This window comes from Topomyia yanbarensis, chromosome 1, assembly GCF_030247195.1.
Source record: "Topomyia yanbarensis strain Yona2022 chromosome 1, ASM3024719v1, whole genome shotgun sequence".
Taxonomy (NCBI): domain Eukaryota; kingdom Metazoa; phylum Arthropoda; class Insecta; order Diptera; family Culicidae; genus Topomyia; species Topomyia yanbarensis.
Genome location: NC_080670.1, coordinates 58,666,888 through 58,680,800, shown reverse-complemented (window position 1 = coordinate 58,680,800; position 13,913 = coordinate 58,666,888). Strand labels below are relative to the sequence as shown.

General features: G+C 39.4%; 1 protein-coding gene across 10 annotated transcripts in view; it reads right to left on the bottom strand.

The window, feature by feature from the left end:
- LOC131677717 (cytoplasmic polyadenylation element-binding protein 4) overlaps positions 1–13,913 on the bottom strand; it is a 106,649-nt gene that overhangs the window by 70,014 nt on the left and 22,722 nt on the right. The gene's annotated exons all lie outside the window — the stretch shown is intronic.

The following is a 13,913-nucleotide window of genomic DNA, read 5'->3' as shown; positions in this document are numbered from 1 at the left end:
AGTAACTCATTGCAGATATGACGTTTTGAAAAAACGCTCAAGAATTATGTTTGGCACTATGCTCGATATTCAAGCATTCCACACGACGTTTTGCATCTTGTGGGATGATTTAATATCATATCATTCAGACAATCGACATTTTGTAACTAAATACCGCTTCTAATCATTCGGTTCAAAATCAATGTTTTGCCTTTTATGGCAGTGTTTCTGGCTGTACAGAGACGTCGTTCTTGACAGTGGGCTGGTAGTTCCGAACAGCAAATGGAGAGGTAACGCAGTCTTCAATTTTTACAATCATTTCACCTCCAACCAGGTACAAGTGAAGTCAATAAAGAAAAGAGCCACTGCATCAAACCCTGTCAAACATGAATGGTGGTAGATATCGAAGGCTGCAGAGAAATCAGTGCATATGGTAACTATCTATTTGTAGTCATGCTTGCAAGGAATAGGCAATGAAAGAAGTGTAACGACTCTATGTTAGTAGAAGTAGATTGCTTAAACATGAAACAAATAGGCGGCACACACTCGCTAGCAAAGCGGTAGAGGAAACGGGGACACGCCATCCTGACAAAATATATCTTATTCCCGACTGAAAAAACCAAATTTCGTATTTTAGAAACGCCCTTCCCGAGCAAATCATGGGCTCAGACACTATGCGATAGACTGACCAGAAAAACAATAAATTTTTGAAACTCAATAATCGGTCCACCCCTTAAGGGGTTATATACAAAGTTGGAACTCAAAAAATCGAAATAAATTATTCAATATTCCGAAAGTACATGCTTTTGAAAATATCTGTGCGAAATTTCATCCAGATCGAAGCACCAGATTTCAAACTACAGCCGTTCTTCCACGAATAAAGTTAACACAAAACTTTAAACGCAATTATCTAGGAAATAAGTTTTTTGAAAAGTACCGTTGTGGTGAGCGTGATATCTCAAAAACTATTCATCCGATCTTCATCAATTTTTTTTTGAATTGTTTGTATTGATATTCTCGTTTACTTTAACGGTTCCTTTTTCATCCAAAAATTTTCGATTGTTTGCAATGAATTTTTGTTTAAAATTTAGCACACCAAAAAACTTAATTTTTTGGTCAACATGTTTTAGCAGGAATTTTTTTATTGGGAAACCGATCCGTTCAAGTACACCACAATACATTTTTCTTCAATAATCTTTTTACTTTTCTTATTTCTGTTGAGTGGTTCGGTTTGGAGAGCTTTCACCGCAAAACTCTACCATAAAAACACGCTTCGGGGGATAGGCCATAACTCCACCAACCTTGAATATTTTTTTTAATCCAACTTGTCCTTTTTCGAACTTCGATAGTACTACTAACGAACTGTCTTTCACTTTTTCAAATAAAATTTGCATGAAATACTTTAAAAAAATCACGAACTTAGCTCACTTTTTCGCCACAACTTTGTATATAACCCTCTAATCGATTCCTAGTCGCACCAGGAGTATTTGCTCCAATTTTGAAGCAAGTCGGACAAGTCTAGCTACCGGACCAACGTGGCTGAAGTTTTCGCCGCTAGGTTCTTTTTTGTCCTTTTTCGAACTTCGATAGTACTACTAACGAACTGTCTTTCACTTTTTCAAATAAAATTTGCATGAAATACTTTAAAAAAATCACGAACTTAGCTCACTTTTTCGCCACAACTTTGTATATAACCCTCTAATCGATTCCTAGTCGCACCAGGAGTATTTGCTCCAATTTTGAAGCAAGTCGGACAAGTCTAGCTACCGGACCAACGTGGCTGAAGTTTTCGCCGCTAGGTGGCACTGTATGCATCGTATTATCACTGTAAGTGAAAATAGAAAAGATACTTTAATTGTCTACAACTTTTTCGAAGACAGCTAGCACGGTGTCTTTTTTTAACAACTTTATGCAAAAAATCTCTGAAACTTCAGGATATGAAAGGGCTTTCCCCTTTCATTTGAAACCAAAATCAAAATAATCCATCTAGAGCAACATTTTTTTTTTGAAGTTTTTGTTCGCGAAAACATAGATTTTACAATGGAACTAGTTCATATTTCTGTCCCTAGATGGTGCTTTAGACATTCGAACAACACTAAAAGTAAGAATCTGATAGATTATTTAATTGTCTACAACTTAGTTACCAACTAAGTTGTAGACAATTTGAAATTATCCCGAAAAGTAGTTTAATATTTTAACGAATTCTAAGTCTAAGTTAGTTTCAGAGAAGACCTAGTGGTTTGTCAATTCACAAGCACTTTTTTATTTGCCAAATAGTTGTGTTTAGTTCAATAGTGAATTCAGCGGAATTTGAGAGCTTGGAAAGTTTCATCTTTTAGCTGAAAATTATAATTTCCTGATACAGGGCACCATTCATATTTTTGGGATGAGAAGTTTTAGATAAGTGTTGACCAAACTAGTATGATATTAATATTCTTTTTCATGATGGTAAGTGATTCCTCCCGCAGAAACAGCTTTTTCAATTATGTATGCCTTCTTTTTCATTTTTTCGATTGTTCTCAGGGATGACTGATAACTATTCGTACATGAATCTCCTACTCTGTTAGCATCTTCGTATAATATTGACTTGTCCTGAACATCAACATTTATATTTGAACAACTCAATGAAACTTTTAACGCACCATTGCAATATTTCGCAGATTTCATTGCAACGCTTGGTTAAAAAAGCTGATTATCCGTTTTCAAAAGTGACTCAATGTGACAAACAGTGAACAAAAACCTGTTTTAATCCACCTAGCGGTGTAATGCACTTGTGGCACGGAGGCTTTTTATGTTCAACATAATTGTGGAAATGTCCATTAGGGGTCATGCATAAATGACGTAGCATTTTAGGGGGTAGGGGGGGTACACCAAATTTGTGGCGAAGTGTGACGAGGGGGAGGGTAGGGTCAGAAGTTGTGCGACGTAGCATTAAGTTTAAATTTTTTGGCGGGCATCAAAACCCATTAATTAGAGAAAACAATTTAATGTTCCTCCATTCCTAAGTTGATTTTCACACGGTTTTTCATTTGTAAATTTTACTGTTCGCGGAATGGCAGGCTCGCAAAGAAAAGGATAGATTTAAATTTCCACATTAGTTAGCGAATATTGCTAACTAGTAGACTTATTTTGGCAACTGAATTAAATTTTCTTTCGGATTCAATCAAAGAAAATTTAGTAATTTAGTTGAGCTTATGCTTCCTAAAATCGTTGGCAGCTGCAGGATTGCGAACTTTTCTTCATGCTTTATGACATGTAAAATTCTAAACAAAACTATCCACACTATATTTGTCATGAAATGGGCTTCTTTTGTAGGCAATTTGCTGTTATAATGAAAATGTTGATAAAAGTCGTCAAACATTTTGTAAGGACATATATTTAAAAGAATTGAAAAACATATGTAATTTTTTCATCTCCCGGTCACGTTGCGTGGGGGGGGGGGGGGGGTTAGAGATATGCTACGTCATTTACAAGGGGGAGGTTAGAATTTTGTGACCAAATGCTACGAGGGGGGAGGGAGGGGTCGAAAATCGCCAGAAAAAAGCTACGTCATTTGTGTACGGCCCCTTACATTCTTAGTACACTTTGCACTTATACACAATGGCATGCCAGCCACGAACTTGATGAGCTACGTGTCGACGGTGAAACACTTGAAACAAAAAAATATCATACTCCATTAGCCTAATCAGCATTAGATCAATGTTATCTGCTTGCTAACTCATTTTGTCATGCGGGGGTGGGTATGTGAGGAGGGCGAAAGTCCCATGAACGAACGACTCCCCAGCTTAAATTGGTATGCTTTGTAATATAGTGGTGGTTTAAAGATGATGGGGTTGAAAGGGAGGGGTATGAGGTGGTGGTCTGAGGGGTGATTTAAGGAGATTTTTAAAGGAGGGGAGTGAACAGTAGAAGGGGGTGTAACCCCTCTCCGTAAACCATCAACTACGCCCCTGTTAAAATCCGGAAACCTTATGAGAGTCGGGATTAGGTTGACGTTTTTCAGAGTGATTGCATAACCTTTCTATATGAGAAAGACAAAAATGTGCCAAAATCCAAAAAAGTGAATTGTCGTCAAATTTATTATCGAGTTTGCATCAAATCTCGACGTTTCATGCACCTTGAACACATTTAGCATCAAAAATAAAAATTCTATTTTTAATTTTTCCTATAGTTTATATGAGAAATTTCTGTGTGGCCGCACTCTGAAACCCGTAATTCCGGAACCAGAATTCCGATCGATCCAAAATTCAATAGCAGCCGATGGGAAGGTTGCACCTTTCATTTGAGACTAAGTTTGGACAAATCAATCCAGCCATCTCTGAGAAAAATGAGTGACATTATTTGACACATACGCACATACATACATACACACACACACATACACACACATACATACACACATACACACACACATACAGACTTTTTCCGATCTCGACGAACTGAGTCGAATGGGATATGACACTCGGCCCTCCGGGCCGGGATTAGGTTGACGTTTTTCAGAGTGATTGCATAACCTTTCTATATGAGAAAGGCAAAACTTTGAGTTTTTGGATCAAGATAATTTTTTTTGGGATATATTCGAGTTCTATGTATATAAGGTTATTGTTGTACTGAAATCATATTTTGTTTTCAAAAGTAATACATATCGCATAATCTAGGATCAATTTAGTAACGATATCTCGCATAATTGATAGGAAATGGCCGTAAAATCCAAATGCCACAATATGCTTTGCGGAGAAAATTTGAATAAATCGTTTCACGCTAATTTGGACAGTTACTGCTGTGGTTTGCGTTAAATTAGAAACGGTGTGTCCCAACATTTCGTCTTGCACGGAATTATAATAGCTGACTTAAGCAATCATAACCTTATCATACGACGTATGGTCCTTTCTAAAACATAAATGTAAGCAAACCCTTGTAACCAAGCAATACCTTCCGATGAATGGTAGTCCGTTCGAACCTATCGGGAAAGATTACAAACCAAAAACACAAATAGTTTTCTGACTCTGTCAAACATCCTTATTTTCAGAAGTTCAATTAGAATTGTCACGTAATGAATCCCGTTTAATATTTTCATGCCACTAAACCCAATTATTTTTTTGGTAATGTAATAAGTTAGAGAAAACATATTTCCAAACCACTAGGCCTTGTGTGAAACTATCTTAGATATAACTTTGTTAAAATCTTAAACAACTTTTCCGGATGATTTCAGATCAATTTTTAGTGGTCAAAAAACTTGTAGACAATAAAATTTTCTATCAAATTCTCACTTTTAGTGTTGTTCGAATGTATAAAGCATCATCTAGGGACGGAAATATGAACTATCTCCAGTAGTAAAACCTATATTGTTACGAAAAAAACTTAAAAAAAAAGTTGCTCTGGACCCCCGACGGATTATTTTGATCTTAGTTTCAAATGAAAGGGGAAAGCCCATTCTTTCGTATTCCGAAGTTTCAGAAATGCTGATTTTTTTTCATAAAATTGTTCAAATAAATACGACGTGGCTAGTCAATCCGGCTTTGTTGAAAGATGTAGTTAAACTTTTAACGAAGTTATGTCTGAGTCAGTTCAGTACTCGATTCCTACGAACAATACATTTTTGTGAAATAATGGTTAGTTCAATAACCAAGCGCGATGGCTATTCGACGGTTTTACTCTCTTGAGAAGCGCATGGAGAAGTATGCAGTGTTATCCGAAGCCCTTAACCGGCAGAATGCAGATTATATTGCCAAATGATATATCAGGAAACTTTCGTGTCTGGAGCTCGCTCCGTCATTCGCTCGTACATGGTACCTTCCCGTCTTTCCCGTAACAAACCCAAATAAAACTGGGAAACTGAAAATCGTATTGGATGCAGCAGCCACGGCTTACGACCAATCTCTTAACTCTCGAATTCTGAAGGGGCCTGATCAGCTTTGTTCTCTATTCTCCATACTTCTTCAGTTCAGGGAGCATTGAGTTGGATTGACAGGAGACATCCGTGAAATGTTTCAACAGGTGGATATCATAGAAGAAGACCAGCAGAGAACGAAAAAATCGTAACTTACGTTATGCGTGTGATGACATTTGGCGCCTGCTGTTCCCCGAGCTGTGCTCAATTAGGTTTTTTACTGACGCAGTTAACCTCACTTTTCTTGACAGTTCACTAGTACTGTTTACGTGGACTTAGAAAAATTGGTGGACGACTAGATTCGCTCGAAGCAAATCGTAAAGAATTTTTCTATGTCCATGTAAACAGTACAAGCGAACTGTCAAAAATGAACATCGAGTTCATTTGTGACGTCAGTATAAAGTATTCAATTGAGTTCTACAAGATGACGACACGAATGAACCTATGATGAATGAAGTTCATGTTTGACAATTCTCGGTGGTTTGTTTACTTTGTCAGTTGCGTGAGTGCGAGTGCAACGGGTGCTCATCTGTTACATTCGAACTCACGTAACTCCCATGTAAACAAACCACCGAGAATTGTCAAACGAAGTTCATCCGGCTCATTTTGCGGGGTTATGTCGGTTGGTGTGAAACCTATAGACACTCATAGTAATAGACCAGCGAAGGTACTTTTATCGAGCCAAACGAACTGTCAAAATCCGGAGCCAAACGAGCATGACGTCATTCAATGCAAACAAGCAGAACAAGTATTGCGATTTTATTTTAAAAAAATATATTTTGTTATTCACAGTAGGCTTCATTTTTCGTGTTCGTATTAGTATTTCACAATGTTATTTAGAAAGATATTTATTTTGTTCAATATAACTACACAAAAAGTATTTTACTTATGCTCTTTTTCATCAACTTTGTGTTTCTGAAGAAATTGGATTTTTTTCTTTCTTTTCTCAATTTCTTGTTGCTCAGTATCAAACATATAACTTCTCTTTTGATTCATATATTGAGCCACTTGAAAAATTATTTTCATAAAAACAGATGATCGAATACAGTCGAGCACGTTCGAGCTTGCACATTTTTGGGTGATGCCAGTTTAACATGCTTGTTTTTCTAGTTGCCAGTTTTGCGGTTTTTACATCCGCGAGTCTATTACTATGAGTGTTTATAGTGAAACCTAATACGTTAAAATTGCTAACGCCGAGCACCACGCACAGATTCACCCAGTAGCAGCGGACGTCATTATTAAAAGGCATTGCATGATGACATGTTGGTAAGCGTAGAAACAGAAGAGCAAGCAATCAGTTTGGCACAGAAAGTTAAATTCGTACACGCACAAGGTGGGTTCGAAATCCGTAACTTTATCAGCAACTCTGGTCGTGTACTGACAGCCCTGAAGGAAGAAACCATCGAAGAGAAAAATCTGGATCTGCCATCCGAGATGGCCACCCAGAAGGTGCGGGGGATGTGGTAGTGTACTTCATCGGACACTCACCTACACCGTTATCCTACAAAAAGGGAAGTCCTCCGGATGCTCATGACGATCTTCGACCCACTTGGGCTGATTACTAACTTTCTGATGTTCCTGAAGATCCTATTACTAGAAATTTGGCGATCTGGCGAGAAGTGGAAGCGGTGGCTGCAGGTTCTACCGCGAGTGGAACAGGTCACGGTTCGCGATGCTATCGTATTCGGACTAGTTCCAGTGCAAACTATGAAATACAGCTGCACACATTTGTCGATGTCATTGAGAATGGCTTTGCCACCGCCGTATTACTACGCTTTGTCCAGAACGAGACCGTGAAGTGCGTTCTAGTCTCGGACAAGACACGGGTGGCATCGCTGAATTTTACTTGAATTCCGAGGTTTGAACTCCAAGCAGCTGTTGTAGGTGCAAGATTAGCACGATCGCTGGAGAATCCCTTTCTATTTCAATCTCTAACCTTTTTTCTGGACTCATTCCCGGGACGTAATGTGCTGGATAATCTCGGATCATCGACGGTACTCCCAGTTTTGTGGCGTTTCGAGTTAATAAGATTTTTGAAATCACTGAGATAAATGAATGGCGCTGGGTGCCTACTAAGCTGACCGTAGCCGATGACGCTACCAAATGGACTGGCCAGCCGGATATGACTCCCGACAGTCAGATGGTTTAAAGGACCAGATTTTCTTTGGCGTCCGGAGGCGAAGTGGCCACAATCGCCGACCAAAAGCCGTTCCACAACCGCAGAGCTTCGCCCCAATCTCTTGTTTTACTACACGGTCTCTGAAGCAGTAATCGATGTGAATAAATTCTCCAGCTGGAAGCAATTCGTCAATATCGTCGTATATGAATCCTACCATTGCGGGTCAACAGAACAGAAGAGCTCGAGAAGGTAGAGAGCTATCTTCACCGCCACGCGCAACTGGAAGCGTACCAAGGAGAAGTAACCCTATTGCGTAGAGCACAGGTATTCCGGCAAGAACCACGCAAGCAAATGCCAAAGAACCGCGAACTGTACCAGCTAAGGCCCCTACTCGATCAACGGGGCGCCATCAGGATTAAGGGTAGAGCACGGTTCTGCGACTACGTTACAGAAGAGGCAAAGAATTCTATTGTTTTGCCTCGCGACCACCACCTAGCCACCTTGATCATAGCATACTAACACCAAAAATACCACCACCAGAACTATGAAACCGGCATAAATGAAATCCGCCAGAAATACAAGTTTTCGCGACTACGAGTTTGCTACGCTAAAATCAGAAGGCAATGTCAACGGTGTAAGAACGATAACTCAGTTCCACGTCCTCCGATCTATTCATGCACGTTGTGATCGACTATTTTGGGCCAATGAAGGTTCCTCATCGGTAGAAGAGTGGAGAAACGATGGGGAATGCTCGCAACCTGTCTAACCATTCGTGCGATACACATTGAGCTGGTATACTCACTTAACACGGATTCATGCAACATGGCTCTGGGCAGCTTTATCGCCCGTCGCGGTATGCCCAGGATGATATACAGCGACCGTGGGACGAACTTTATCGGCGCAAGTCTAGAACAACAGAATGCCGAGCCCGCTATCAACCAACAGGCGATAATGGCAGAGTTTGTCAGCTCTGAAACTGAATGGTTGTTCAACCCTCCAGCTTCGCCGCACATAGACGGCCGTTGAGAACGTCTGATCCGCACCAGGACCGGCGTTACACTTTTAGCCCGAGTGGGTAGTAAGCAGAGGGTGAGGGGTCGTATTCCTAGGGATTTGTCCTATTTTTGCAATACACACGTTTGCATTGCATGCACATTTAATCCCTTGCGATGCGTTTGCGGAATTGGAATTGAGGTACATCGATGCCTTCAAATGTGCGCTATGTGTGCCCGTGATACACTTGTGGTAGATTTCAAATATTGGAATGGTTTCAAAATTTCGAGTGAGTAATTACCCTCTCGGTTATTTCCGAGTGGGTTGTACTACCCACGTTATCCACCGGCCCTGATCCGCACTGTTAAAAGGAATCTAGCCGCCATCTGCCCGACGAAGAAGCCGACTGATGAAGTACTCAGGAGCCTTCTGACGGAGATTAAGAGCATAGTGAACTCACGCCCATTGAATACTTTATACTGACGTCACAAATGAACTCGATGTTCATTTTTGACAGTTCGCTTGTACTGTTTACATGGACTTAGAAAAATTCTTTACGATTTGCTTCGAGCGAATCTAGTCGTCCACCAATTTTTCTAAGTCCACGTAAACAGTACTAGTGAACTGTCAAGAAAAGTGAGGTTAACTGTATCAGTAAAAAACCTAATTGCCCACGTTCCGATCGATGGTGGGTCGGACCCCGCTCTAACTCCGAACCATTTTCTACTCGATTCCTCGAATGGAACGAAGCCATTCACTGTAAACCACGACATGCGGCATCAAGGCTGGCGTGCATCGCAAGCGCTAGTCAATCAATTATGGTGGCGCTGGTTGACAGACTACCTGCCAGAGATCACCCGAAGTACGAAGTGGTTCATCCATACGAAACCCGTATATGTAGGAGACGTCGTTGTCATCGTCGATTCGAAATTGCCGAGAAACTGTTGGCCGAAGGGAAAGATCATCGAGACCTGCAATTCCAGAGACGGACAAACCCACTGGGCTCATGGCAGGTATAGACACCTTTCAAATGTCACTTCGGCAGGTATAGACCGTATAGCAGTGTGAGTGGTCTTGTAAACGCGATAGTCCTTTATAAATGACTTGTCGCCAGTAGCGTCATTTGCTTGCTTTAGACAGGATATCACAATTTTCAGTGAACTTTCGAGACGTCAGTCACATCTGAATATTTCTGAGTCAGTTCATTAGAAATCTTTAGAATATTAGCGGATTATTTTTGACCCTAAAGAAAGTCAGATACGATCCGACCGAATTTGACGTGTATGATTTGAACGTGAAATCGTAATATTTGATCACGAATCTTATTCAACATTAACTTTCCCAACAGCTGGATCTTTTCAGAAAAATTCATTTATGAACGGCCATAGACCCCGGGGCAAAGTGAAATATTAAAGAATACGAAGAAAGGCGAGTCCTGGGGTAGTAAAGGAAAAATGCAGACATCCTTGGGCTATTTTTTACTATCGCACCATTGTGATGTACCGACAGATAACAAAATTTAGTGATCGAAAAGCGTCTCACTCTGCCCTTGTCCTATTTTTATCTTTACCAATACCGTCCATCTCACCCATGTCTTTGAAACATCTTTCTGTTTGGAATTTTATTAGTGTAAGCTACTATATTGATGATCCCAAATCACGGTTTGCGTACAATTTCCGAGCAATGCATCAACGGATAAGCCGAATTTGCTATTTAACCTTAAACGCCTTAGGACCAGTTCCTCTGCAACTTTTGTTGTATTCACAAATTGTTCATTCTTTAAAACTGTCTGTTTTCAGGGACACTGTAATTTACTTTACTAATCAGTAGGATTGTTTTTCAGACATTTAACTGCACATTCACTGCGGCATAGTCGCTGATAATGCTGCTAGCGTTGACAATACCGCAACTTTCAACATCTTATTTCACCAGCAGTGAACAACATCTTATTTAACTTATTACACCAGTAAGCAGGATTTCTGAAAAACTGATTTTCAGACAATCTTTGGAGAGCTACGTGGAAAAAACGGAATTAAGTACGGATATTCTGCCCATAAAAGCATAAGAATCCCTTATGAATTTTTATCGAACATGAGTTATCTGTTGGATTGTACTCTGTATCACCACTGAATCACAATGTACAAATAAGATTAATATGTTACTATGTTATAATTGCCGCAAGGTTCTACTGTATCGATTTGTTGGTTATTTTCTACAAATTTGAGACTAAGAGAACGAAAGCAATGAAATTGAAAGACGGATAGGTATTTTAGAGCGAATCAGTTATAAACTTAGAACGGAAAACTAGGACTAGGCAGGCTCATATGGACATGATCGAAAGGAAATGTGAAGAATTCTTTGCCTTCTGCTAAGTAGGAGTTGGGCGTTGCACCCAAGTCTACCGCATGGCCTATGCTAGAACATAACTCATCATCATGTTTTACCGCCGACGCCGACCGGCAATTTCATTGCTTTCGTTTCTCTTAGTCTCAAATTTGCCGAAAATAACCAACAAAGCGATACAGTACAAATAAGATTACCATGTTTGTTTAGTAAATATCGAAAAAATACCAAAACATGTTTGTCCCATCCATAAGGCTCAATGAAAATGTAAATCTTCAACAGTGTTTTTTCGGCTTGTTGTTTTTCAATATGGGACAATATCCTTTTATGGGCATAGCGTAGTTGATAAGTCGATTGCCTTGTACGCAGCTCACCTGGGTTCGATTCCCAACCCCGCACATAGGGTTAGAGATTTTTCCAAAAGAGATTTCTCCAACCCAAAAAGAAGCGAATGACCCTAAGGTAAAACCTCTATAATCAAAATTTTAAAAAAATAAAAAAAAAGTTGTATCCCGCGTGTTTTGTTTTCTATCATTTGTTGCTTGGGTTTGTCACTTGACATCGATCTCAAAGCCGACATACATTTTAGTCTTCATAGAACGTGTAACAATCGATTTTTGCTAAATTTGGGAGAATGTGACCCAAATTTCTAAAATTGAAGAAACCGAAGATACATTTCGTACTTTCCATATCACAAACCAACGGTTTGTTTGATTGACCAGTAATGCGCTTGATTGATCTAGCGGTTTAATTTGTAATATGCAATGTATTAAATCGCGGTAACTTTATAACCGGTTGACGACCTACACCAATCATGTCAGAATCGCATTCATGGACAACGTGAGCCTGAAATTTTGGGGCAGAAGTCAGCAGCATTCCATTAATTTTTGAATCCAGCGAAACATGCACCAAAACCGACGCCAACATCAAAGGGTTGAATTAACAGGCAAAAATGTAGTTACGGCACTCCGGTTATGTCACAGACATTATTCACCCATCTTTTACTTTTCCATATTGTCAAATTATATAAGATCAACGGCTCAGTTATGCTAATGCATTGAACCGTGTTAAATTAATAAAAAAAGATTAAAACTTTAAAAATAGGGGCCCACCTCTGACAGGCCCGCTTACAATCACTACAAATGCCTACATGGTTCACACCAGACGTGCCAGATGTGAAGAAATGTCTTCATTTTGAAAACATATGAAATGTTGTGAAGACGTGTTTTTCATTTTGAAGACAATTTTTTTAAACGCCTGACTGATTTCTGGTAGAATTCTGGCTCAAAATCAAAAACTGATTCAGAATCCTGGTCGTTGAAGACAAATGACGACATATTTTTATGAAATGTGAAAACATTTTAAAAATATACTTGGTATCCCTGGTTCACACCATTACACAAAAAACTCTACAAAATCTGAACCAATCCAATCATTCATTCAAAACTTCTATACTATTCACTTACCTGAAGCTACTGCAGTGAGATGCAAGAAAACGAAATTCGACAATAAAATTTAGAATGCAGAACAATTCCATAAATGATGTCTTTGCCTGTCGAGGTGCAACAGAACAAAATTAACCTAGCCATCATAAGCACCATCTCTGGAAAATATGGGTCTCACTTTAACCACAGGCCCACATGGGATCATCTTCCCCTACACTGCATTGCCGAAAGATCATCAATTGCACATGCGATCGGATCGTTAATCGGTATGTTTTCTAACGTCAGAAATGAAGTGCTTTATCAATCAATGTGATAACAAAACCTATAGTTGATTGAAAAATGTTTTTTCAGTCCGCTTTTCAGGGGATCAACCGGGAACAAAGGTAATAACTACTGTCATATTTCCCGCTGGAAATCACAAAACAAAATGTTCTGCTTATTTAGATACACAAAATTTCTGCTCGCTTGGATGCATCAAATTCATCTTGTCCAGACGTTCTCTAAAGGACATTAGTGTTGTGTCACCATCGAAAGATGAAGTGTAACCCATTATACAAATGGAGTAACCGTTCCAAAGAAATTTGGTTTAAGTTATTTGCCAATAATTCAACCTGAACTTTTCGACATGTCCGGTAAGATAATCGATTCGAGAAGAGGAGCAATTGTTGATAGTGAAAATGAAGCTTTATATAGCAGAAGTGACGTGCAATCCCACCATTTATGTTGCGAGGTACTGATTATATTAAAACAAACATTGGTTAAACAGAATAATTTGCTTCCAAGAACAACTTGAAACACGTCGTCGAGTGTAAACATTTTATGCAGCATCCCAGCATATACATGTAGACAATAACCGTATTGAAGGTAAACTACATGACTTGGCGCTCAATACCAATGCAGGCATTATCAAACAATTATCAAAAAATACGGTGAAGTGGATACCGTTAAGAAAGATACTTGGAGGAACTTCCTCCCAGGTCTCCGCAACGGCGTTCATGTGGTTGAAATGCACCCGAAAAAACCTATCCCCTACCTGACCATACGATGCAAATCATCCTAAGGTATTACATATACTCAACGAACATTGGTCACTCACCCATGGTTTATTCCTACGTGCCAATTCTGTGGTCAGCTGCTACACCAA